The sequence below is a fragment of the Bombina bombina genome, chromosome 1 (assembly GCF_027579735.1).
Source record: "Bombina bombina isolate aBomBom1 chromosome 1, aBomBom1.pri, whole genome shotgun sequence".
NCBI lineage: Eukaryota > Metazoa > Chordata > Amphibia > Anura > Bombinatoridae > Bombina > Bombina bombina.
This window is the reverse complement of record NC_069499.1, coordinates 1,359,503,521-1,359,530,708: the sequence shown is the minus strand read 5'-3', so window position 1 is coordinate 1,359,530,708 and position 27,188 is coordinate 1,359,503,521. Positions and strand designations below refer to the sequence as shown.

General features: G+C 39.4%; 1 protein-coding gene across 2 annotated transcripts in view; it reads left to right on the top strand.

Moving 5' to 3' along the window:
• The window catches only part of ZBTB7B (zinc finger and BTB domain containing 7B), a 127,806-nt gene that overhangs the window by 14,475 nt on the left and 86,143 nt on the right, over window positions 1–27,188 (top strand). For both annotated transcript variants that reach the window (XM_053703521.1, XM_053703529.1), the window contains exon 2: window positions 16,497–16,593. The gene's annotated coding sequence lies outside the window, so the exon portion shown is untranslated. The remainder of the gene's footprint in view (window positions 1–16,496; window positions 16,594–27,188) is intronic.

Sequence of the window (27,188 nt, the reverse complement as noted above, 5' to 3'; positions counted from 1 at the left end):
GTGTGGGTGCCTTCTTAGGAGACCAAGGCTTGCAAGGGCCTCTAATGAGGGATCTTTTGTCCCCTTGGGTTGCAGGGGATCTCCATGACAAATTTGCACCACTGAATAACATTGAGATTTCAGTGAGCATACGTTTTTGCAAAATGGGTGAAGGGCTCTTAAAGGGACAGTCTACACCAGAATTTTTGTTGTTTAACAAGTTAGTTAATCCCTTTATTACACATTCCCCAGTTTTGCAAACACAGTTATATTAATATATGTTTTACTTCTGTGATTACCGTGTATCTAAGCCTCTGCAGACTGCCCCTTATCTCAGTGCTTTTGACAGACATGCAGTTTAGCCAATCAGTGCAGACTCCTAAATAACTCCACGGGAGTGAGCGCAATGTTTATCTATATGACACACATAGGGTTGCCACCCATCCCTTAAAATACAGAACACTTATAAGTTTCACATGCTGCAGGTGTGCAGGGAGGGATATGAATAGTGCTGTCCAGAAACACAATACATGTTCCTCCCTGCACACCCTGCAGCCTGTATAACTCATAAGTGTGCAGGAAAACATGGCTGAGGTGGCAACCCTAGACACACATGAACTAGTACTGTCTAACTGTGAAAAACTTTCAAAATGCTCCGAGCTAACAGGCGGTTTCCAACGGTTTAGAAATCGGTTTGAGCCTACCAAGGTTTAGCTTTTCAAAAATACCACCAAGGGAACAAAGCAAATTTAATGATAAAAGTCAATTGGAAAGTTGTTTAAAATTACATGTTTGAAATTGCATGCCCTATCTGAATGATGAAAGTTTTATTTTGACTAGACTGTCACTTTAAGCTCCTGCCCCCCACCACATAAAACAGAAATGTGGGGACCTTTCCAGTGAGGAGTCTCATACCTTTTTGTTATTTTTGGTTGGGTGTGTGGTTTGTATTTTTTGTTGTTATTGTCCTCTTTTAAGTGAGTAGGTCTCATAGACATAGGGATTGTAATCAGCTTTCTATTGGATGACTTTAGGGAGCCTTGGTCTCTAAATGGGATTTCAGCACTTCTGATTAAACACTGCACTATGACAATTTTTTTTAAGAGATAGAGCCTCTCTTTTCACGCAACAAAGTGACTTTTAAAGGGAGGTTAAACACTAAATAAATGCTAAGTAGAATGATGCATTTAAAGAAAAGATTAGTCTGAGAATAACATGTAGATAATTTTTTTTTTTTTTTTTTTAAGTTTCTTTAGCTATTTAAATATTGACAAAATTAGTGTAAAGTGTTTGTATCTATAAAACAATGGGAGCTGCCATATTGTAACTTAGGTTACCTTCTCTGCTGTAGCCAATGAGGGACAGTTATAAATTAGGTTACTAAAGTGTGCAGCCAATGGCTGTGTGAAATAAAACTGTGTTCTGCACTTCCATTTCTATGAACTTAAAAGCTTGCAATTTCAAATAATGAAAGTATATTTACCAATATCTTGCTTCATTTTGTTGGTGTGTTTTTTTTTTTTTCATTTTTTTTTTTTCATTTGACAGGACATACAGGATATATATATATATATATATATATATATATATATATATATATATATATATATATATATATATATATATATATATATATATATATATATATATATATATGTGTGTGTGTATTTTTGAAAACTAAAAATAATTTGTATAAGTGCTTGGTCTGCTGAAAAAACATGATTTGTGTGGATAAAAACACTCAAATTTATCACAAAATGTAATTTAATATTAAACAAATTCCTGAAAACCTTTTTCAAACATGGATGTGAAAGGGTTAAATCGGTTAACTAAATAAAAAGCAGCATTATGTAGTACATAATGACGATCCACCAATCACATTCCTCACCTTTTGCTATGCACCTTTTTTCAGTGCCCCCTGTGATTGGTAATGCATAATCCACAAACGGAACATTCCTGCCTGGTTCAGGCAACATATTCAGTTTGAAGAAGTGGTAGTTGAGTGAAAAAGTTACTATGGATGCTTGACAAGCCTTATCTATAGGGAGTCTGAAACAAGGCCGTGAACAGAGCAACACGGCATAGAAGCTGTAAATTCTGACAATACATGAAGGGGTGTAGCGAGCTGTGCGGCAGGATGTGGGGATGTATTCTGAAGAGTATAACATTGTAGTGATGGTGTATAGCACGGAGTCGCACAGTAGAAATGTAAAGAGGTTACAACAAGGCACTAATGGTCATGAAGCAGTTTGATCTACAGAGAGGTTATGAGTGGGCATAAAGCTGTTGAGAATTTTAGGTGTACAGTTTGCAGAGAGGCGCTCATCTGCTGGAATTGAGCATAATGAAGGGATGTGCATTGTCACCAGGAGCAGTACAATGGTGGTGTTTGTGTGTATAGGGGTGAGCAGCACCTTGTGCTTCTTTGGTATGACTGTTATGAGGCATCTTGAAGTTGTGTTGTGTAACTTAAACCGTGCCCTGGAAGGAGATCAATATGTTTAAATTTTTTTTTTTTTTTTTATTAAATAAGTAAATTTAAAAAATAAATATAAATTTATTTATATAAATATCTGATACAAAACCAAAGGGATATCAAACTAATGGAGTGGATGGGTTAAAGAGACATGTTGGGATATATAATAGATAGCAAAAAAGATTTTGAGGGACCACCAGGTTAGTGAGTGCAGTAAAAGAACTTGAAGCTGTCGGGATGTATTGACAGAATATAGCAAGGCATTGAGGAAGCCTTATACTAATAAGATGCGTAGGAAAAATGAGATCGTCAGTTAATTGTATGTAAAGATTATGACAGGCAATAAAGACGATATAGCAACGATGCCCATTTGAGGGGGAAGCTTAGGTGCATACAGATACTGAGCCTGATTACGAGTGGGGCACACATGTTTGGGCACGAGTGATAAGGGGTTTATCTTGGGGTTTCGTGCTCATCTGGCATCCACTCGTATAACGAGTTGAAAGTAAACGCTAGAATGATTACCACTCTGGTTAACTGTTTCACAGTCACGGATCTAAAAAAGTGTCACAAAACACATCAAATATACACTACAACGTATTGCTACAATCATAACACCATCTAATAAAAAAAAAAATAATTAAATATATATTGCACACCAAAGTTATAAGGGCTCAAAAATAGGTTGTCTCAGGTGTTATAAATACATACATACCCATCTTTAAAGATGTATATGTCTGCCTTTTTTTTCCCCTCTATATGTATTTTATATATATATATATATATATATTATTTTTTTTTTCTCTCTCTATGTATATGTGTATGTATCTAAGCACAAATGGGATCACTATATCCCTAGAGGAAAAACATATCTCCTTGCCCTTTTATGGAGATATAATATCCCTTTAGATAATATTTGTAGCAGGTAGCCCAACATTCACTCACTAACTTTCACTCGTCACTATCAAATTTCCACTCACCAATGGCTAGTGGGCTAATAAATTTTTTTGAGCTCTTTGTGTTTGTATGTTGCAGTTAAGTAGATGAAAACATTTTTAATCAAGGTTTTAACTTTATTTAATATACGTGAATGCACATGCGTTATTCTAAGTTCGGCTTTTTTCACTTGTCGGGTTAGCTCGCAAGTGAAAAAAGTTTACTTTCAACTCATAGAAACATAGATATTGACGGCAGATAAGAGCCATAGGCCCAGCAAGTCTGCCAGATATTACCTAACAGTATAAACGTGTCTAGTTCGTAGGATAGCCTTATGCTTGTCCCATGCATTTTTAAAGTCCCCCACAGTGTTTGTTGCTACTACCTCTTGAGGACGTTTATTCCATAAATCAATCACTCTTTCTGTAAAGAAGTGCTTCCTCAAATTACTCCTGAATCTACTACCTTTTAGCTTAGGCTCATGACCCCTTGTTCTTGAATTTTCCATTTCTATGTAAGATACCCACAGCCTCAGTTTTACTAAACCCTTTAATGTACTAGAACGTTGCTATCAAATCACCTCTTTCCCTTCTCTCCTCTAAGCTATACTTATTTAGGTCATTGAGCCTAAGTTTTATTTTTTTAGACCATGTACCATTTTGGTAGCCCTCCTTTGCACAGATTCAAGTTTGTTAATATCCTTCTGAAGATATGGCCTCCAGAACTGCACACAATACTCAAGATGAGGCCTAACTAATGATCTATAAAGTGGCATAAGAACCTTACTATTTCTGCTGCAAATACCGCTACCAATACATCCAAGCATTCTGCTAGCCTTACTCGCTGCATTACTACATTGTTTACTAAGTTTTAAATCATCTGAAATAATAATTTCATAATACGAGCACAACCTGAAGAGCGCAAAAAAGCTTACTACTAGCGCAATTAACGCTCGAGCTGGAGCGTTGATTAGCGTTCCACTTGTTATCTGGCCCACTATAGGTATTTATTGCACTTAAACGGAGTGAGTTGCAATTATGTTTATCAGCACTGTGTTACAGTAACATTTACCCACCCTGTAAAAGTGTGATAAAACCTTGAGGGTTGAAAGGAACGTTAAAGGGATAGGAAAGTCAAAATTAAACTTGATTCAGATAGAGCATGTCATTTTAAGATACTTCTATTTTCAAATGTGCTTCATTCTCTTGGAATCCCTTGTTGAGGAAAAAGATAGGCACATTATCTTATACTAGTGGAAGCTTGTTGCTGATTGGTGCCTGCGCACATTTGTCTTGTGATTGGCTTACTAGATGTGTTCAGCTAGCTGCCAGCAGTGCAACGCTGTTCCTTCAGCAAAGGATAACAAGAGAATGAAGCAACTTTGATAATAGAAGTAAATTGGAAAGTTGTTTAAAATGGTATGTTCTATGCAAATCCTGAAAGGAAAATTTTGGGTCTCCTGTTCCTTTTTTTTTTTTTTTTTTTTTTTTTTATAAAAGACTACCGGTTCTTTCAGACTATACGACCATCTCACTAGGATTAACTACTCTTGTACTTACTGTACATGTAAATGTTGGTCACCTTCAATGCACATTGCAGTACATATGTAATGCGATGGGTACAACCTGTTTCCTTACAGGTAGAATCTTTACGCATCATAGATGGTCACTTAAAGGGACAGTATACACTCATTTTCATATAACTGCATGTAATAGACACTACTATAAAGAATAATATGCACAGATACTGATATAAAAATCCAGTATAAAATGGTTTAAAAACGTACTTAGAAGCTTCCAGTTTAGCTCTGTTGAAAAGGCAGCTGGAAAGCCCACTGCAAGTGGGAAATAAGACACTCCCCCTCCTCCCCCTTCTTTTGCATATGAAAAGACCCTTTACACAAACAGGAGCAAGCTGGAGAAGGTAGCTGACGGTATTCAAATTAAACTTTGGGGCTTGGTTAGGAGTCTGAAAATCAGAGCAATGTTATTTAAAAATAAGCAAAATTATAAAAAATTTTTAAAAAACAAACTTTATGCAAAGAAAAAATGAGTGTATAATGGCCCTTTAAGGGGACATGAAACCCAAAATTTTTCTTTCATGATTCAGATAGAGAATACAATTTTAAACAACTTTCTAATTTTACTCCTATTATGTAATTTGTTTCATTCTCTTGGTATCATTTGTTGAAGGAGTGTATGTATGTATGTGTGTGTATATATATATATATATATATATATATATATATATATATATATATATATATATATATATATATATATATATATATATATATATATATATATATATATATATATATATATATATATATATATATATATATATACATATATATACATAATCTACCCTAGGTTCTCTGCTGTTCCTGAGCTTGCCTAGATAAACCTTTCAGCAAAGGATAACAAGAGAAGGAAGCAATTTAAATAATAGAAGTAAATTGGAAATTTGCTTAAAATTGTATTCTCTATCTGAATCATGAGAGAAACATTTTGGTTTTCATGTCCCTTTAATGTATAACACCTGAAGCATAGATAGAATCTAATCATGGTTAAAGGGATACTAACCCCACTTTTTTTTTTTTATGATTCAGATAGAGAATGACATTTTAAGCAACTCTTTAATTTACTCCTATTATCAATTTTTCTTCGTTCTCTTGCTATCTTTATTTAAAAAGCAGGAATGTAAATCTTAGCAGCCAGCCCATTTTAGGTTCAGCACCATGGGCTTTATAAATAGATCATCTACAAAACATTTATGCAAAGAAAATAGCGCTTGGATAGCGCTTGCCTATTGGTGACTGACATTTATACACCAATAAGCGTGCATAACCCAGGTTCTCAACCAAAAATGGGCAGGCTCCTATGCACCACATTCCTGCTTTTTAAATAAAGATAGCAAGAGAACGAAGAAAAATTGCTAATATGAGTAAATTAGGAAGTTGCTTAACATTGCATGTTCTATCTGAATCATTAAAGGAAAAAATTGGGTTTAGTGTCCCTTTTAAGATTACCAGCATTCTAAGGTGTATAGATAAGGTGTAACAAAGTTGTAAAGGACCACCTGACGTGGTGTATAAGGAAGACTTCTTTTGAGAGTGTAGGTTTGTGGTGTATAAGAAAGGGTATAGTCAAGCAGTCGGATGTAGAAAGATTTAGTTGTGAAAGACGGCGAGAGTATAACCTGAGTTCAAATATAAAGCATCATCTATTGAGGTATATAAGAAGAGGTTGATACCAAGACAATTTGGTTCAGCAGAATGTTAAAGGGACAGTCTACTCCCAGAATTTTTGTTTAAAAAGATTGATAATCCTATTACCCATTCCCCTGTTTTGCATAACCAACATGGTTAAATTAATATACTTTTCATCTCTGGGATTACCTTGTATCTAAGCCTCTGCAGACTGCCCCTTGTTTCAGTTCTTTTGATAGACTTGCATTTTAGCCAATCAGTGCTAATTCTTAAGTAACTCCATGTCAGTGAACACAATTTCATTATATGGCACACGTGAAGTAGCGCTGTCTAGCTGTGAAAAACTGTCAAACTGCACTGAGATAAGAGGTGGCCTTCAAGAGCTTTCACAATTAACATATGAGCCATTTAAAGTTTAATTTTGATTAGACTGTCCCTTTTTAAGGAGAGCAATGACCAGGATATGAATGGCGACACTATGTTTAGTGTAAATAGAGAAAGCTGTGACTAGGCTATGAATGGCGGCTCATAGTTGCGGTATATAAAGAGGTCTATGGCCATACTGAATAGTATTACAAGTTTGGAATATATAGGAAGATATATGACCAGACTGAGTGGCAGCATTTTGTTGGTGTGTATATAGGGCATGGCTATGAACATGCCATAAGTGGCATTAATATCTTGGTGTGTGTCTGTATAGGGAAAATGTAACCAAGCCACTTTGTTGGTGTATTTTGGGACTGTTCCTACCAGTCCACGAGTGACAGCACTGTTTTAAAATATATAGGGAAGGCTGTATCAAGGCCATGACTGGCGGTACTGTGTTGGCTTCTATAGGGAAGGCTGTGACTAGGCCATGAGTGGCGGCACTGTGTTGGCTTCTATAGGGAAGGCTGTGACTAGGCCATGAGTGGCGGCACTGTGTTGGCTTCTATAGGGAAGGCTGTTACTAGGCCATGAGTGGCGGCACTGTGTTGGCTTCTATAGGGAAGGCTGTGACTAGGCCATGAGTGGCGGCACTGTGTTGGCTTCTATAGGGAAGCTGTGACTAGGCCATGAGTGGCGGCACTGTGTTGGCTTCTATAGGGAAGGCTGTGACTAGGCCATGAGTGGCGGCACTGTGTTGGCTTCTATAGGGAAGGCTGTGACTAGGCCATGAGTGGCGGCACTGTGTTGGCTTCTATAGGGAAGGCTGTGACTAGGCCATGAGTGGCGGCACTGTGTTGGCTTCTATAGGGAAGGCTGTGACTAGGCCATGAGTGGCGGCACTGTGTTGGCTTCTATAGGGAAGGCTGTGACTAGGCCATGAGTGGCGGCACTGTGTTGGCTTACATAGGGAAGGCTGTGACTAGGCCATGAGTGGCGGCACTGTGTTGGCTTACATAGGGAAGGCTGTGACTAGGCCATGAGTGGCGGCACTCTGTTGGCATATATAGGGAAGACTGTGACTAGGCCATGAGTGGCGGCACTGTGTTTGCATATACTGTATAGGGAAAGCTGTAAATAGGCTATGAGTGGTAGCACTGTGTTTGCATATATAGGGAAGGCTGTGACTAAGCCATGAGGAGCATCGCTGCTTTTGGGTACATAGTGACGGCTGTAACCAGGCCTTGTTGGACAGCACTCTATTAAATTATATAGGCAAAGCTTTGACCAGGCAATAAGAGGCAGAATGAGGTGTAGTCTGTAGAAGAGTCGTTAAAGGGAGAGTCAAGTTAAAATAAAACTTTCATGATTCAGATAGGGCATGTTATTTTAAACAACTTACCAATTTACTTTTATCTTCAAATTTGCTTTGTACTCTTGGTATTCTTTGTTGAAAGCTAAACCAAGGTAGGCTCAAACTGATTTTTAAGCCTTTGAAGGCTGCCTCTTATTTCAGTGCATTTTTGTTAGTTTTTCAGTTAGATAGTGCTTGTCCATGTGTGACATAGATAACATTGTGCTCACTCCTGTGGAGTTAACTAGGAGTCAGCCCTGATTGGCTGAAATGCAAGTCTGTCAAAATAATTGAGCTAAGGGGGCAGTCTACAGAGGCCTAGATGCAGGGTAATAACAGAGGTAAAAAGTATATTAATATAAGCATGTTGGGTAATAAAGGGATTATCTATATTTAAAAAAAAATAAAAATAAAAGTAGACTGTTTCTTTTTTTTTTTGCGAAGCATTGAGGGATATCAGGCAGTAGGATTGTAAATGAAAACTTATGTGTGGCTCTCAGACTTCTGCTGTGTTTTTGCTGTTTTTAGATGATCCCTGTAGATGTCTTGTCAGAGGTTTGGCTAGGGAGGCCATGCTCATTAATACTATTTTATACTATCTAAGTATTTTGTTCTCATTAATATTAAAACTTTTCCAGTGGGTGTCTGCTCTAGATTTATTCAAACCTGAAATTCTGTTTACAGTGGATTGTTTTGACTAAATAGTGCAAGCAGATGCTTTTCTGGAGTGCACCTGTCTCATGGTGCTGCAATTGCATCTAATCCAGTGCTAGGAACTGAGTGGTAAACTCTGTGCTGACTGAGGAGTGGGCACACGAAGCAGTGGAGCTGTATATTGCCTTTCCTCCTAGTGGGGATGAGTTATTAGTGGTCCTTATCTCATTGCCCTACCCCCCCACACTTATCTTGCTACTCCTGTTTGCTCAGTGCTTGGCAGAGTCCTAACTGCCAAGTGTTTGGTTTCCAGGGTCCTGAGCTCAAAACAGAAAGCAATTTGAATATAACTGCTCACCTGTCTGGCTTCCAAAGAGAGGTTAAGGGGATGTTGAACTCAACTTTTTATCGCACACCCGTTAACTGACAAATTCGCCTGTTTACATGCGTGCAATAAATAACTAGCCATTACAATTGTCTCGTTATTGCTACCGTGAGTTTGTGGTAGCAATTAGTGTTCAGAAGATTAACCAGAGATCTGCTTAATTTTCTAAATGTCCCTCAACTCTCGTGAACTCAAAGCTTTCGTGCAATGTGAAAGTGACGTCACGTTCTCAATGCACAAGACTTGTAATGTGCGCTGGTAGTACTAAGTGGAGCGCAAATATCCCTTTTGCGAAAGTGATACTTTGCGCTCCACTTTTAATTAATCTAGCCCAAAAAGTCTAATAAGCAAAATAAAACTTTGCAATATACTTTCATTCTTTGTTCCTGTTTTTGTAAAATACACCTGAAGGGAGTGCTTGGTCCAAATCATACTTGTTTGGTGTGATTTACCTGAGCCTGTAGAATTCTACACCATGATGGGGATGTTTAGAGCACGCGCTTATTTAAATCTGTTGCTAACTGGCCACAGCAAAGGAGACTAGGAGTGTGTGTGTGTGTGTGTATATACATACATACATGCATACATACATACTGGACTGACCGTAATAGTCGGGATCAGACTGATATACTACAGGAAAGTTCTACTCTTTGAAAAGCATTGCTGGGCTAAAAGAAGTTGCACCCAGGTGGTAAATCGCCATAGAACAGGCTAACAATGGTATTGAGCTGGTTGTTCGTTCCTGTGAGTGCATTTCTCTGTGTGTGTATGTGTGTATATATGTATGTGTGTGTGTGTGTGTGTATATATATATATATATATATATATATATATATATATATATATATATATATATATATATATATATATATATATATATATATATATATATATATATATATATATATATATATATATATATATATATATAATGTGTGTGTAATTAATAAAAAAAATATATATATATATATCAAGCATATCAATGGGTGGAATGCCTCCCTTACATCTTTAATAGCGTGCCTATATAGATGTATAAAGGAATGTGATGCGCAGATTATGCTATTTTTCTCAGATACCCCTCTTTAGTAATACTTTGCAGTTTGTGGTGTAACCAGCACTTCTTTAAAACTTTTCACTTTGACTCAAACAAAAGATTACGACACCCTCCTAACAAGTGTGATGGTGTGTGGAAGGGGTGCATGGAGGCTGCCCATGTGATTCCACTAAAATCCCCTTATATATTTTTTTTTTTGGGGGGGGGGGAGTGACTGGTTCCTTTTTTTTTTTTTTTTTTTTTTCCCCCCTCTCCTCTTAGTTTCTTAAACATGTGATATTTCAGGGTCTGACTCAGCTGATAACTCCCAAATACATACACACACACACACACCCACCCGCACCCATTATCCCTCCCCCACCCAATCCCTCTTTGCCTTTTGCGTCTCACTCCCTCTGCCCTACCTTATCGGCTGTTACTTGTCCTTCGGGTGGGCTACACTAGTTAACTGTTTTAACCGTTTCAAAACTATTATTTAACTCTGATAAATACAGACACCTTAAAAGGAATCTGTTAGAAAAGCCTTTTTTTCTATTTGAGACAGTTACCCATAATCAAAGATCTGTTGGTCTGGGCTAAACTGAAGAAATTGAGTAACGATAAGCTGGCACGTTCTGAGCTCTTGCTGACCCCTTGCCAGAGCTTGTTATCTAGGTTAGATTAGCTCTGTTCATTTCTAGATCTGTGTAAGTTGAATTTAATAGTCTTTTCGTCATAGATACTTAGGAAAAAGTGTTTGTGCTAAAAAAATAAATACGTAAAGTACTTAGGAGTTGTCCTATCGACCCAGTTTTCATCTGGATCCGTTGATCCTATTTTATTTAACAAACCACCAAAATTGAAATGTTTCTTAAGATTAAAACTATTTTACAACTTGATAAGTAGTGCCGCCAGTTAAAGGGACTTTCCTGCCAAAATTGGAATCTGTCTACAGTGATCTATTTTTGTAATATACATTTATTCGCAAAATTATTTCTAATAAAAGCTATAGCTGTTTCAAAAGTGTATTTAAGTATGCTCTGTGCACCAGCATTTTAAACACAAAACTTGCTCAGAGAGCCTAAGTTCCTTGTACCATCTGGTAATGACTCAATTTGTTAGTTGCTGAAATGATACAAGCCCCACTGGTGCTCTGAGCAGCTGCAGTATTTTAAATGCTGGTGCGCTGACATTATCTATGCCTCACATGCACGTGCAGAGAGAAATGTTAGCACTCAAACAGTGATAACGTTTACTAGAAGCATTTTTGCCAATACATGTATATTGCAAATATGTTTCTATTCAAAGATGTAATTTATCTATGTGTATTTATATTTTGATTGGAATGTCCCTTTAATACCACATCTGGGGGGGGGGGGGGGGGGGAATGCAGACACCAGGTATCCCTCTATCATTCCCTAGGGAACTATGGTTTTCAGATAACAAATTCATTTGGGAAGAATATTTAGTAAAGTTAGTGCAAGAATTATATAGATTGTATTATGTATAGTTTACTCCTGTATATGATTTTGTATGTATACCCAAGTTTAATAGTTTTCTTATACTGTAATATTGCACATAAAGTGTAACAGAATCTGTGTTTTTGTGTTTTATTAAAGTGAGATGCAACAATACCTATTAGATATATACAAGTCCTTATTTTACTCTATACCCCAGACTCTAGCTACACGTAGTTGCAGTATACAGTACAGGACTCCCATTTCCTTTCTGTGTATGAAATGAAGGTACCTGTCACCCTGTAAATGTGTAATTATGCTGTCCTTTGAAGTGGTGTCTACCTTCCTTTTTTTTCTTCTCCTATTCTATATCTCCTCTCTCTCCTCTCTAGTCCACCCCCACCTCTTTGTCTCCCGTGGGTAAACACAAGCCTTCTTGTGGGGCTTTGCCAGCAGGGGGGAGGTGGAGGGTTTGAGAGGCTCTGCCAGTATCCTGGTACAGGCTGCCAACAGGGCGTAGTGTTTGTTCAGTCTACCTGTACCCCTCACGTTTTCCTAGGGGGATGCTTCATCATGGATACTCCCCACCCAGAAACTGACACTCTCACTTCTAGAACTTAAAGTGGCTGCATCATCATTATTTCTTCCTCATCTTGCTTTCTGACTGGTGCTTTATAAGGAATCAAGCAGCCTGGAAAACCCATTTCATGGGCTGAATGGAGGGACTGCAGCTCTGTATAATTAGTTTAATAACAAGCACTTCCCAAACGTGTTCCATTTAATTCTTCCTTATTTTTTTTTCCTGACCCTCCCTGTGTAATTCTCCACCCTGTCTCTAATTTTTAGCTTCTGAATATTTTTTTTGTGGGAGCATTTCAAAATCATTGACACTATGTTGGCCTTAGCAGGTGCATGCTGGACTTTTTTGTGGTTTTATGTAGTGTGACAAATGTAAGGGAAACCTACATTAATGAGCAGTATTGTGAGAGGAAAGTCACAAGTGCAAGGATAAGGTTAAATCCTGATACTAGAGGCAGTACAAGATGTGTATTGGTTGATTTAAATTGTAGTGGATACATGGAATGGCCGTTGCATGTTGAGATCAAGCTAAATGCTGAATTTGTTTGAAGGTTAGGCAGGAACTTAGATTTTTTTGATCATTTATGTGGCAGAGTTCATACTTATATGGGGGGGGGGGGGTAAGGGGCTGCAATAATTCAGCTTTTTTAGAATTCTGTGTTATGTAGATATAAGAACCAGTCTGAGGATTAAGAGCCCCTGCTTTTACAATATTGTGCAGTATGGGAGCGGCAGCAGGAACTGGCCAAAGTCCTTCCAGTTCTTGCCATAAAACAGAGACCTGCCCAGAACGGCTGCATTGTGCAAGGGGCGGGCGGCTCAGCACTTGGGCATTCAACTAACCCCTTTTTATATTTTAACTGAAGTGATGAGCTCCCCTTACTGACAGCTCCTGGGAGCAACAGGCAAGAACATATGAACTGGCCCGGGAAGTGCAGAGTTAGAGTAATTTAAAGGGACCGTAACATTAAAATTAAATGGACAGTAAATGCCAAAAATGTTGCTTAAAAAGATAGGTAATCTTTTATTTACCATTCCTCTGTTTTGCATAACTAACACTGTTATATTAATATACTTTTTACCTCTATAATTACCTTGTATCTAAGCTTCTGCAGACGACCTCTTTATCAGATATTTTGGCTGACTCTTAAATAACTCCACGGGCGTGAGCACACCGTTATTTTGCACACATGAACCAACACCCTCTTGCTGTGAAAAAAATCTAATGCTTTGAAATAAGAGGTGGCTTTCAAGGGCTTAGAAATTGGCATATGAGTCTACCTAGGTTTAGCTTTCAACTAAGAATACCAAGATAACAAAGCAAATTTGAAGAAAAAAGTAAATTGGAAAGTTGTTTAAAATGACATGCCCCATCTGAATCATGAAACTTTAAGTTGGACTTTACTGTCTCTTTTAAACTCAAATGGATTGGATAGCATATGGCATGCTTTAAATAATTTTACAATTTACTTATATTATCAACTTTGCTTAGTTCTCATTGTATCCTCTGTTAAAGAGCAGTCCAGGATGAACTCCGGAGCGGGCACTTGTCTTTAGCGATCTGGCAGAAGTGTGTGCAACAATGTTTCTAGTATTGTTATGCATAGTTGCAATAATACCAAAAAAACAAAGTAAATATAAGTTAATGGGAAAGCTATTTTATATTGCATAGCATATCAGAATCCTCAGTTTACTTCTGACTTTACTGTCCCTTTTTTAAAGTCCAAATTTAACTTTCATGATTCATATAGACCCTGCAATTGTAAACACCTTTCCAATTTACTTCTTCTATCTGACTGTATTTGTTCTCTTAGTATCCTTTGTTGAAGTGTAAATGTATGTAGTCTCAGGAGTGTGCATGTGTCTATAGCACTCTATGGCAGCAGTGTTTGAACTAACTTTTATGGCAATGTTATACAAAGTTGCAAACACTGCACCCATAGAGTGATAGTATAGACACGTGCACGCTCCTGAGCTCCAATAAGCCTGCTTATATTTACTTTTCAAAAAAGGACACTAAGAGAACAAAAACAATGTCTTAATAGATGTTAATTGCAAAGTTGTATAAAATTGCATTTTCTATCTAGATCATAAAAATATAATTTTGACTTTACTGTCCCTTTTTTAAGTTGGCTATGTGACACAGTAAAAGGTCTTACAATAAAGCGGCATAATGCAATTGTGCCTGTACATTTCTGGTTTAACCTGATCTTAGCAAATGGTGTGCACTGTGTGTTGGGTGAGTTCGGGGTGTTGCCAGCTGGCCAGATCTCAGTTTGTGCCTGACATTCAGTGATGGCCAGAATGCAAGGCGTTGAATGGAAGGTGTGTCTGGCAACCACTGTAAGCATTCCTGGCTGAACCCGGAGAGACTAGGTAACTTTCAATTGGAGACAAGCCGCTGCAGTACCATCTTGTTTGCTTAAAGGGGCATTGTGAAAGGTATTTTTACACCTTTTTGCTCTCACCTGGTTTGTGGAGGCATGTCACTGTCAACCAATAAGCAGTAAATACCTAGGTATCGGCTATTCATAAATATATATTATCTGCAGGTTTGTTGTATTAAGCCATCTTCAACCCACACAATCTCTGTCCTTTGATGCCTAAACAGAGTGAAATTCTCCTGCCATTCAAATCTCAATTCTTAGTACTTTTTTAAATCAGGACTTGACAAATCCAGGCTCCAGGGAGCCACTGGCAAGTGCAAATGAAGCCCCAGTTTAGAGTCTCAAGACATCCATGGGTTTCATAACTATATAAAAGCAGCAATTAATTACATGTTTGTTTCTCATGCAAAATACCTGAGGTAAATCCATTTTTAAACTCCTATTGAAGCTAATGGTAGATGTTTGCACTTGTCCTGTTCAGCCAGTAAGAAAAATGTATCCCTAGGGACAGAAGTCCTATTTGTAGGCAGGAACTTTATCAGCACGAAAACAAAATATGACTTATGACTAAGTTTTTTGTTTGTTTTTTTTTATAGTACATTTTTTAAAATTTATTTTTTTAAATGCAACAAAGAAAATGGCTTAAAGGACATGAAACACAAAATTCAGATCGAGCATACTATTTTAAACACCTTTTAAAATTTACTTTGGTTTTCAAATTTTTCTTCATTCTCTTGATATTCTTTGTTGAAGGAGCAGCCATGCACTACTCGGAGCTAGCTGGATACATCTGGTGAGCCATTATACAAGAGGGCATATATGATTAGCTATCTCCGAATATTGCATTGCTGCTTCTGAACCTACCAATGTATGCTTTTACACGAAGGATACCAAGAAAAAATTGTTCAGAATTACATGCTCCTATCTGAAACGTGAAAGTCTTTAATTTTATGCACTTACTGTTCTTTTTAATGTCTCATTTAAGCACAAGATACAAGACTGCTCTCACCTTGTAGTGAACTTACATGCTATCTTACCATATTAGAAACATTTCCCATCAAATTGGTTCTCAGACCTGCCTGAGTAACACGCTCAGTCCTCCTCCCACAGGTTTAGACAGATAAATCTGAGACCACTCCCTTCTCTCTGTATCAAATGAGATCAGACATGTGGCCCCCATTCTTGATCAGACCTGTGACTCACCTTTTCTCCAGATCAAACCTGCTTATGATGTACTTTTGTAATCCTCTCCTTGTCCTCTGCTTTGTAAATGTCTCCTAGTAATATTGACCATCGTTTCCCCGAATTTGTTTTAGTTTGTTTTTAACCCCCCTGCTCGCCAAAAGTTCCCCGATTCTGCTTTGCAGTGGAAAATGTATTTCTTTAACTTCTCCCTTATCTTACTCTTTCTGAAAAACAAGTGAAAGGATGTTCCACCCCCTCCCTCCATTCTTCCTTTCCCCTCCACCCCCCCTCCACATCTTCTCTCGCCCCATCTTCAAAGGGTTACCCTAGCCTTCTCCCCTTCACACTTCTGGGAAGCTTGTGCGTGGGCGGCATTTTCGAAAGAGAAAAAAATATATATATCATTTCATTGTATTTTTGGAGGTGGAATTTGGGGTTTTTATTGTACGTGTATATATTTTTTTGTCTTTAAACTTGTTTTTGGTTTCCGGCAGATTCACTTGATCACGGCTGGCGCAGGAACCTCTTGATAGTTTCGGAATAAGAAACGAAAAGGACGAGGGGTAGAGGAGGCGAAGGCTCACACCTCAGGTATGGTGACCTACAACGTCCATATACATATGGGGCACCCCTAGTAATGTATCCCTTATTCTGTACTTCAGTATTCTCTAGATGGGCACTAGATCAGCTGCTGTTTCTGACATGCCAGGAGAATCTTTAATTTAGCATCAAACAATGTTGTCTTGTGTAATTTGTCACTCGCTGAATGCAAATTATTACATCTGCTTTCCCATCAGCTTAGATAAATAAAAGGTGAGAGGTTTTATGAGACAAAGTGTAATAGAATGTTGGTGCTTATTTATAACCTAGAATGTTCCAGCAGACGAGAATCCTGTGAACCAAAACTTCCACACTCTGCAGTGCACCTTTTACTTTTTATATTTTTTTTTATTAAGCCTTTAACGTCTAAATTTAGTTTAATCTCTTTCAAACTTGCATCATACATCTGCACTTTCTTACAGTTCAGTCTCATTAACTTCCTTGTAGTCCACGGACTACATTATATAATCTGTGCAAATATCACTGCTCTAGTTGTCTTTCCTCTTAATTGTGCATAGTTGGATAATCATTTTAACAGATATTTATTTTATGAGTAGATGAGATGACCATGTGACATGTTTTTAAGGGCCAAACTGCTGCTATAAGACCAGTACTTGTGGTAGATATGCTGGCAATGTCCAAGACCAGTTTCTGGTGGTTAAAAATGGAGAGCCAATCAATGTACAATTATTTACCAACGGATGCTACTGTGTGTTCTGTGTATTTAAGTCATGAGATGCACTTCCTGTTGACTTGGTTATTAGAAACCCTAGATGTCACCAATAACGATACAGAATATGGTTGACATTACGGCATAAATAGGTGCATCATGGGAGCTTTTATGTTGCATCAGTATGTGAGAGATTGTAGTGGATATTGTTTCATGTGGTACCTGAGCAAGAATACTAGATATTGATGAGTCTTCTGCAATTGGTCTAATTAGATACAATGTGTTTGTGACAACACAGAACATTAATGTAGATTGTAAGCTTTTTGGAGCAGGGCCCTTCTCGTTTTGCTTTAAGTCTGTGTAGTTGTACCTACCTCTACCCATGTACCTGGCACTATGGAATGCTAAGACACTTTACTACTAATTAGCAGATCTGCCTGATATTACAGTATAAATAGGTGCTGTGTGAGAGCAAGAATAATGGATATTACATGCTAACAAGGTGCAGTGGATATAACAGAAACTGGCTGATATTTGAATAGGTGTGCGGTGCGAGCTATTCTATTGGATCACAGTATAAATACTGTATTTTACTGCATCAGCTATTGCAGTGTAAATAGATTGTGTGCGTGTGAGCTGTAATATTTAATGATACAGGATTGATGTGATATTCCATTAGAAGTATGTTTTAGCACCGATACTAAATATTACACAAGCCATTTGTTACTACAGTGCAAATAAGTGCTAGTGTGGCAATTTTATTATTTTTACTTTTAAATGTAACACCTGAATGGCATTTAGTGACTTTGTGAGCATGCAAGAGGAAACCAGTATTTGTGCCTCTTATGCCGAGTGGTGGTTTCCCTGTGCACTATGTGTGCAGAGACCGCAGTTTATCAGGGCAATATCTCACATCGGCAAGTGCTGCTGTACTGCAGTGTGTATTTAATACAAGCCTTACACCATCTAGCTTTGCACAGGTCCCCTGCACCCTAGGCTTTCTCTAACCAACAGCCAGCTTCAAAAACTGGACAGTCTCCTGCATTTGCGCTGCTTTCATCTAACTTTTACATTATTGTGGTATAGAATGTTTGAAAAATTCAGAGGAGAGATCTGCAGATGCTGGTGAAGTGAGGAAGCTGTCATTGCTGTCCTCAAGGTCACAGTCTGGTTATATTATATATGTTTATAGTAGATTATACTGCAGGCATATAAATGTCTGGCACCAAAGGAGTTAATAGGCCCCATGTTCTACTTGTCTTTCCTGCTAACCTACCCCTCTGAAGTCCATCATTCCTCTGCAGGGAGGGGCTTCTTGCTGTAGTGGGAGAGTAATGGTGTGTAGCATGTAGGCAATGCAGTCATTGGAGAACCGCCTTACCCTTATGCCCACTTGCCACACCTCATATATCATCAATTGTGGTCAATCTAATAAATAAGGGTAATATGTGGTGCATAATAGTGGCTTGTCCCTGGCTATATTCCTCCCTTGCTTCCCCCCCCCCCCCCATGTATTATTTATATAAAATTCTCAACCTACAACATATTTACAAGGCTCTTTCACCTGGTTCCTTTGCACACAAAAAAAGAAATTCCTGGCAAACCAAAGCTTCTTAGGGGAGTCTAACCTAGCTGGATATTCCTGACCCACTAGTTTTGTGCATATGGACTTATTAGGCCATCTTGTGTGGAGATGTTATCAGCTGAAGCAAGTTGTTGTTGTTTTGTTTTTTTCCCTCCTTAAACACGGTGTCCCCAACTCATTAAGCAAACAATGCTTTGTTACACCTGAGTTGTGTTTTTTTTTTTTTTTTTTTGTGCTAAAACATTGGTCACGTACTTGTGTATCTATATATATATATATATATATATCTCTGTGTGTGTGTGTATAAAAAGTTTATATACTATATATTTAAAATCAGTGTTCATCACAGAAAATATTTTGCCAGGTGGGGGCAGTGTAATAATTTGCAATATTATACATTTTTCTGTTATTTATAATATGTTACTAAAGCTATCCAAAGAAGGAAGAAATGGCATAATTTAATAATAATTTGTGCAACAAACATTAAAACAAATGTAAGGGACATTATACTGCTATGCATAACTACTCACCATGTCATTGCATTTCATCATGTTCCAGCTCTTTTCAAATCAGTTGTCCTGCATTTAATAGTTTAAAGGTGCCTATTATTTAAGCTCCGCATCTTCAGAAAGGGTGCTGCCATATTGGAGCTCAGGTATTCTCACAGAAGCAGTTCACAGTAACGGATCAGTAATATTGCCTGCTTTTTACAGCTGTGTCATTTGCTTGGAGTTAGTGTGCATGATACATTGTCTGTCTGTCCGTCTGAGCTTTACACAACGTTACAGTTAAACAAAATCTTTTTATAAAAAAGCACTCGCCAATAATATAGAGAAATGCAGCCACTGCAAAAATGTACAGCTCTTACTCTGTGTTATGCACCCAAACCTGTAGGGCATTTAAGGCCTCATTTTATTGCGCTTTGCAGATATTGCTCTTTTTATAAATTGGAAGGTTTGTGGCAACCCTGTGTTGAGCAAGTCTATCAACGCCATTTTTCCAACATATGTACACATGTATAAACATATAAATACACATATATAAAAACTTGCACACACATTTTCCCCCCATATGTATATATGTGTATGTACACAAATGTAGGTAAAGTGGCACACACGCCTTAGTGTGTCTAGTATCCGGAAAAAAGCAGGCAATACGGGGAGTTCAATCAGCAAGCCTTTTATTCCAATACAAGGGTCACATTTTAGGCTCTGTATCTCTCACATGGGCTCCATTTGATAAAGGTCTAAGTGTAGACCGAAACGTTATGGGTTAAGGCCCTGCTGTTTTTTCCTTGTATTGGAATAAAAGGCTACTCTCATACCGGACCGGGTACACATCCTGTGACCCTGCAACGTGCTCCGCCCTGGGTGCTCACTGGCACTCACAGGAAGCTGTGCTGTTCCCAAAGTCACAGGCAGTTAACACCAGACAGGTCTGGGTGCAAGAACCATAGGGAAAATTACAAAACAAATTAATGCAACACACAGAAAGTCCAGCACTCACTTAGAGCTTTTAAGTGAGTGCTGGACTTTCTCTGTGTGTTGTATTAATTTGTTTTGTAATTTGCCCTATGGTTCTTGCACCACCATACCATACCATATACACATAGTATAATAAACAAAGCACTCACTGGTCTTATCAGGTGATGTAAACTTGTACTTTAATCCATAGTGACGTTTCAGTGTCTTCACCCCTTGGGGTGAACACACCGAAACGTCACTATGGATTAAAGTACAAGTTTACATCACCTGAAAAGATCAGTGAGTGCTTTGTTTATTATACTTTGTGAATTCCTCTTAGCACCCTGGCATTTGACAGATTAACATCTTCATTCCTTACTGTTGGGAAATACAACACCTGGCCACCAGGAGGAGGCAAAGACACCCCAGCCAAAGGCTTAAATATCCCTCCCACTTCCTCATTACCCCAGTCATTCTTTGCCTTTCGTCACGTTAGGAGGTGTCAGAAGATTCAGAGAGTCCTGAAAAAGGGTATCTGCCCTTTGAGATAGGACTGGAGTTTTAAAGGACCATTCAACACAGTAGATTTGCATACTCAACAAATGCAAGATAACAAGACAATGCAATAGCACTTAGTCTGAACTTCAAATGAGTAGTAGATTTTTTTTTTTCTGACAATTTTAAAAGTTATGTCTTTTTCCACTCCCCCTGTACCATGTGACAGCCATCAACCAATCACAAAAGCATACACGTACCATGTGACAGCCATCAGCCATTCACAAATGCATACACACTTATTCTTGCACATGCTCAGTAGGAGCTGGTGACTCAAAAAGTTTAAATATAAAAAGACTGTGCACATTTAGTTAATGGAAGTAAATTGGAAAGTTGTTTAAAATGGCATGCTCTATCTGAATCATGAACGTTTAATTTTGATTGAGTGTCCCTTTAAGTAGTCATGTTACCCTCTCAGAGTATTGATGAAAGTTAGAGTCTGGAGATGCAGGGAAAGTTTTTCTGCGAAACCATCCAGATTACTTCTAACAGTAGGATGGGTGTGGACGGTTCGATCTCAAACTATATGTTTGTGGTCCCAGGGACCTCTCTCCGTAGAGGCTGGGCTTCTGTGAGAGATGCCTATCGTTTTGCGGCTTAAGCTTTAGGTCCTTCTGACGGTTCCCTACTGGTCTTCTGGCGCATTTACGCTGTTCCTCTAGACTCCAGGCATCTTCAACTGGGTTGGCGATATGGCCGAGGGGTCTCGCCTCTATGGTACGGTGGTTTTCCATATTTTATTCCCTTTTCTTCTAGAGTCGGGGTAGGTTCGGAGTTCGGAGTTTCCTTAGTATTTTTAAGTGACCTGTGGGTCCTTGGGGGCTTGCCTTGTAAGGGCCTTTTCTCTTCTTGCGTTCCAGAATCCTGGAAGGAGAGTTGCGATGTAGTGACTGGTTCCTCTGTTCCTGCAGCGAGAGAGCTTAGGGTTTGACCCCTATGGGGCTCCTGCTAAATGTTGGATTCTGATATATGGATGCTGAGGGCCTTCTTCCCTTGGGAAGTGTTCCTTGTTTTTAGAGAAGACAGCCGTGTAGGGGGTTTTGTACCCGAGCACAATGTCTATCCTGACTCATGGTAGCATACCGTTTGTAGTAACGGTCAGCGGTCTAACCAAGGGTTTTGTTCCTACGTTGACTCTATCTACCCTTTCTCTTCCAGAGGTCTGGGACTTGTGTCTTTTGGTTAGACCTCTGGAAGACAGTCTCCCAACAGTCGGTCCTTCTGATGAAGTAAAATGAAATGATCTTACCGGAATCTATGCCATGGAACAGGAACACGGCCGCTCAAGTGGGACGAATAGTAGCAGCACCTCCGCCATGGGAGAAAAAAAAAAAGAAGCAGGCAGCGAAGTTAGACAACGCTGATTGCTTGAGGAGCTGTTAATAGGAGTCGGGATGGTTTTGCAGAAAGACTCTCCCTACATCTCCGGACTCTAACATTCATCCATGCTCTCACTGAGAGACTGATAGGATTACTTAAAACTCCCATCCCATGTCGAAGAGTACTACCCTCCATAAGAGACAAAACATACTTCTGACACTTCTCTGCCAACCTCCTGGGACGAAAGGCAAAGAATGACTGGGGGGATGAGGGAAGTTGGAGGAGTATTTAAGCCTTTGGCTGGGGTCTTTGCCTCCTCCTGGTGGCCAGGTTCTGTATTTCCCAAAAGTAATGAATGCAGCTGTGGAGGCAAAGACACCCCAGCCAAAGGCTTAAATACCTCCCCCACTTCCCTCATCCCCCAGTCATTCTGCCGAGGGAGCTCCAGAATCTGAGATACTTCCTTCAATCGCTAAGGAACTTCTCGTTCCCCGCTGAAGGTTAATATAAGCCACTGAGGTTATATTGTCTGATTGGAATCTGAAACTAGGACAAACCCAGAAGTGGTCAAGCCTTCAAGGCCTTAAAGATTGCCCGTAGTTCCAAAATTTTGATCGGGAGAACTACTCCTGAGTCCACAACCCCTGTGCCTTCCTGGCACCCCAAACAGCTTTCCATCCGGATAAGCTTGCGTCCGTAGTCACAATCTCCCAGGATGGTCTTAAGAAGCATGTCCCTCGGGATAGATGAGGGACTCAAGGAGGTCCGGAGGGCAAGACATGCCGAAGTTAGCTTGCAATGTCTCTGGTCTGTTAGAGAATCTATTATAGTACCCAGGAATTCCACCCGGATACTTGGGATAAGAACTCTTTTCCAAGTTTATCTTCTATCCATGTGATCGAAGAAGACTGAGAAGGGACTCAGAGAATATCGTCCAAGTATGGGGTTACTGCAATACCTTGAGTTCTAGCAACGGCTAGAAGAGCCCCAAGAACCTTCGTAAAAGATTCTTGGAGCAGTAGCTAGGCCAAACAGAAGGGCAATGAACTGGAAGTGCTGGTCCAGGAATGCAAACCTCAGGAACTGAAAGTGTTCTCTGTGGATTGGAACATGAAGGTAAGCATCCTTCAGATCTATAGCGGTAATAAACTGGCCTTCATGAATTAAAGGAAGGATGGACTTTATTGTCTCCATCTTGAAGGAAGGGACACTGAGCTCTGTGGAAGTTACCTTGTCGCAGAGACCTGCTGATACAAGGTCCATTTGTTCATCAAAATCTAGGTTCTCTGAGGCTGACTGTGTGGAGATTAAACGTTTAGTCTTAGCCAAGAGAGGTTTCTCTGAGAATGTCATTGATATTCTTATTCAAGCTCTTTAACCAGTTACTATGCGTATCTACCACAAGGTGTGGTGGACCTACTTATTCTGGTGTGAAGAGCGTGTTTTTTTCCTGGCACAAAGTTAAGGTTGCCAGGATCTTATCTTTTCTTCATGATGGGCTGGATAAGGGCCTTTCTGCTAGTTTCCTGAGGGGACAGATTTCAACCCTGCCGGTTTTATTGCACAAGAGACTGGCTGAGCTTCCAGACTTGCAGTACTTTGTTAAGGCTCTGATTAGGATCAGACCTGTGTTTAGATCTGGGGCTCCTCCTTGGAGTCTAAATCTTGTTCTTTGGGTTTTGCAACAGGTTCCGTTTGAGCCTCTGCATTCCGTTGACATTAAATTGTTATCTTGAAAGGTGTCTTTTTTTTTTTTTTTTTTTTTTTTTTTTTTTATTATTGGCTATTGCCTCCGCGCGCAGAGTTTCTGAGATCTCTGCTTTGCAATGTGAGCCCCTTATCTGATTTTTCATGCAGATAAGGCAGTTTTAAGTACTAAATTAGGTTTCTTCTGTTATGTGTGATCAGTCCACGGGTCATCATTACTTCTGGGATATAACTCCTCCCCAACAGGAAATGCAAGAGGATTCACCCAGCAGAGCTGCATATAGCTCCTCCCCTCTACGTCACTCCCAGTCATTCTCTTGCACCCAACGACTAGATAGGATGTGTGAGAGGACTATGGTGATTATACTTAGTTTTTATAACTTCAATCAAAAGTTTGTTATTTTACAATAGCACCGGAGCGTGTTGTTGCCTCTCTGGCAGAGTTTGAAGAAGAATCTACCAGAGTTTTTACTATGATTTTAACCGGAGTAGTTAAGATCATATTGCTGTTTCTCGGCCATCTGAGGGAGGTAAAAGCTTCAGATCAGGGGACAGCGGGCAGATGAATCTGCATTGAGGTATGTAGCAGTTTTTATTTTCTGAATGGAATTGATGAGAAAATCCTGCCATACCGTTATAATGACATGTATGTATACTCTACACTTCAGTATTCTGGGGATGGTATTTCACCGGAATTACTCTGTTAAAAGTACACTAAACCTTTTAATAGGTATTTATCATGTTAAACGTTTTTGCTGGAATGTAGAATCGTTTGCATTTCTGAGGTACTGAGTGAATAAATATTTGGGCATTATTTTTCCACTTGGCAGTTACTTGTTTTAATTGTGACAGTTTCGTTTCTCTCTCACTGCTGTGTGTGAGGGGGAGGGGCCGTTTTTGGCGCTCTTTTGCTACGCATCAAAAATTTCCAGTCAGTTACTCTTGTATTTCCTGCATGATCCGGTTCATCTCTAACAGAACTCAGGGGTCTTCAAACTTCTTTGGAGGGAGGTAGATTCTCTCAGCAGAGCTGTGAGACTTATATATTGACTGTGATTAAAAAACGTTGCTCTGTAATTTTTATTTTCAAATTTAATTATTGTTAATTTACTAATGGGAACAAACCTTTGCTAAAAGTTGTGTTGTTTTTAAGGATTGAGACTATAACTGTTTTTCAGTTCATTATTTCAACTGTCATTTAATCGTTTAGTGCTTCTTGAAGGCACAGTACGTTTTTGTTAAATAAGATTGTAACCAAGTTGCAAGTTTATTGCTAGTGTGTTAAACATGTCTGACTCAGAGGAAGATACCTGTGTCATTTGTTCCAATGCCAAGGTGGAGCCCAATAGAAATTTATGTACTAACTGTATTGATGCTACTTTAAATAAAAGCCAATCTGTACAATTTGAACAAATTTCACCAAACAGCGAGGGGAGAGTTATGCCGACTAACTCGCCTCACGTGGCAGTACCTGCATCTCCCGCCCGGGAGGTGCGTGATATTATGGCGCCTAGTACATCTGGGCGGCCATTACAGATAACATTACAAGATATGGCTACTGTTATGACTGAAGTTTTGGCTAAATTACCAGAACTAAGAGGCAAGCGTGATCACTCTGGGGTGAGAACAGAGTGCGCTGATAATACTAGGGCCATGTCTGATACTGCGTCACAGCTTGCAGAGCATGAGGACGGAGAGCTTCATTCTGTGGGTGACGGTTCTGATCCAAACAGATTGGATTCAGATATTTCAAATTTTAAATTTAAATTGGAAAACCTCCGTGTATTACTAGGGGAGGTTTTAGCGGCTCTTAATGATTGTAACACTGTTGCAATACCAGAGAAATTGTGTAGGTTGGATAAATACTTTGCGGTACCGGCGAGTACTGACGTTTTTCCTATACCTAAGAGACTAACTGAAATTGTTACTAAGGAGTGGGATAGACCCGGTGTGCCGTTCTCACCCCCTCCAATATTTAGAAAGATGTTTCCAATAGACGCCACCACACGGGACTTATGGCAAACGGTCCCTAAGGTGGAGGGAGCAGTTTCTACTTTAGCTAAGCGTACCACTATCCCGGTGGAGGATAGCTGTGCTTTTTCAGATCCAATGGATAAAAAATTAGAGGGTTACCTTAAGAAAATGTTTGTTCAACAAGGTTTTATATTGCAACCCCTTGCATGCATCGCGCCGATTACGGCTGCGGCAGCATTTTGGATTGAGTCTCTGGAAGAGAACCTTAGTTCATCTACGCTGGACGACATTACGGACAGGCTTAGAGTCCTTAAACTAGCTAATTCATTCATTTCGGAGGCCGTAGTACATTTAACCAAACTTACGGCTAAGAACTCAGGATTCGCCATTCAGGCACGTAGAGCGCTGTGGCTAAAATCCTGGTCAGCTGATGTAACTTCTAAGTCCAAATTACTTAATATTCCTTTCAAGGGGCAAACTTTATTTGGGCCCGGTTTGAAAGAAATTATCGCTGACATTACAGGAGGTAAGGGCCACGCCCTGCCTCAAGACAAAGCCAAAGCTAAGGCTAGACAGTCTAATTTTCGTCCCTTTCGGAATTTCAAAACAGGAGCAGCATCAACTTCCACTGCACCAAAACAGGAAGGAGCTGTTGCTCGTTACAGACAAGGCTGGAAACCTAACCAGTCCTGGAACAAGGGCAGGCAGGCCAGGAAACCTGCTGCTGCCCCAAAGACAGCATGAACCGAGGGCCCCCGATCCGGGACCGGGTCTAGTGGGGGGCAGACTCTCTCTCTTCGCCCAGGCTTGGGCAAGAGATGTTCAGGATCCCTGGGCGCTAGAGATCATATCTCAGGGATACCTTCTAGACTTCAAATTCTCTCCCCCAAGAGGGAGATTTCATCTGTCAAGGTTGTCAACAAACCAGATAAAGAAAGAAGCGTTTCTACGCTGTGTACAAGATCTGTTATTAATGGGAGTGATCCATCCGGTTCCGCGGTCGGAACAAGGACAAGGGTTTTACTCAAACCTGTTTGTGGTTCCCAAAAAAGAGGGAACTTTCAGGCCAATCTTGGATTTAAAGATCCTAAACAAATTCCTAAGAGTTCCATCGTTCAAAATGGAAACTATTCGGACAATCTTACCCATGATCCAAAAGGGTCAGTACATGACCACAGTGGATTTAAAGGATGCTTACCTTCACATACCGATTCACAAAGATCATTACCGGTATCTAAGGTTTGCCTTCTTAGACAGGCATTACCAGTTTGTAGCTCTTCCATTCGGATTGGCTACGGCTCCAAGAATCTTC